Raw genomic sequence first — 1,099 nt, forward strand, 5'->3', positions numbered from 1 at the left:
GTAGGTAGGAGAAGATATCTGTTCCTTTTTTTTATACTGGTTACATCTAGTTTGTATAATCTTTGACTTACATAGAGATATCATTGTGCCGGATCTAAATATTCATCCCCGAACCCGACACATATAAAAATTTGATGGGTCCTCTGTCAGCCATTAAAGCTAAAGGATAATATTTAGTCCACTGATTCTAGTCTATCACCATCTGTGTGGGAGGGACAGAAAAAAGGTCAAGCTCAGACTTTGTGCATTGATTTGATTTTTCATGAGAAAAGAGGGTCATGAATACTTGTCAATAATGTCTAGGTTTGATGCTATTTGTCTTTTTTTATCTATCTTGAACAGAATATCTTTTGTTATTAGATTGAAAAGTCCATTTCACAAACTGCTTGACATCTTGAGCCAGGTTCTGAGCTCTTTGTATTGCTCGTTGTTTTCTGGCATGGATAAAATATATCCCTTGTATGACATCTGATTCTAGATTTATGTCAGATTGAACAGCTTGTTTTTCTATGGCTAAGGCTCCTGGTTTCAAGACAACTGGATTACGATAATAACTTACTCTCATAATGTAACAGATACTTTTGACGACAAAAATGAAAGGTTATGATGACTTTCCCTTGTTCAAATACGGTAGTTAGGCCCTTTATATTGATCTAAATAGTTTGAAACTTAGCTTCAGTGCTCATGTCTCCATCTTGTTCTTTAACTAAAATGATTCATATTAGCAGTACATTCTCATCTCCAATAATACTAGTTTCCACAATGTCTGTGTTCGCGTAGAAAGGATAAAATCCACTGTGCATGTTAACAGTGTATATGGAGCTATAGTGTGCTCTGTTATAATACAGTTATTATCAAATCGAAATACTGCTGTCAGTACAGGATCGGGTTTTATGAAGGTTCTACCATTTACATTCACATTTACTTTTCTGGTGAACGAATCATAAGTAAATATAGGTTCTTTGTCGGGTTTAAGAAATCATTCTTTTATTTGGTTTAAGGCTCTAATTAAATACTGAGGTTCATTGTAATGACCTGATCTAATACAATTGATTCCAGTAGCACAATGATGGCTTACAAAGTAGGAAATCGATCTTTT

This window comes from Limulus polyphemus, unplaced genomic scaffold (genome assembly GCF_000517525.1).
Source record: "Limulus polyphemus unplaced genomic scaffold, Limulus_polyphemus-2.1.2 Scaffold354, whole genome shotgun sequence".
In the NCBI taxonomy this organism is placed as follows: domain Eukaryota; kingdom Metazoa; phylum Arthropoda; class Merostomata; order Xiphosura; family Limulidae; genus Limulus; species Limulus polyphemus.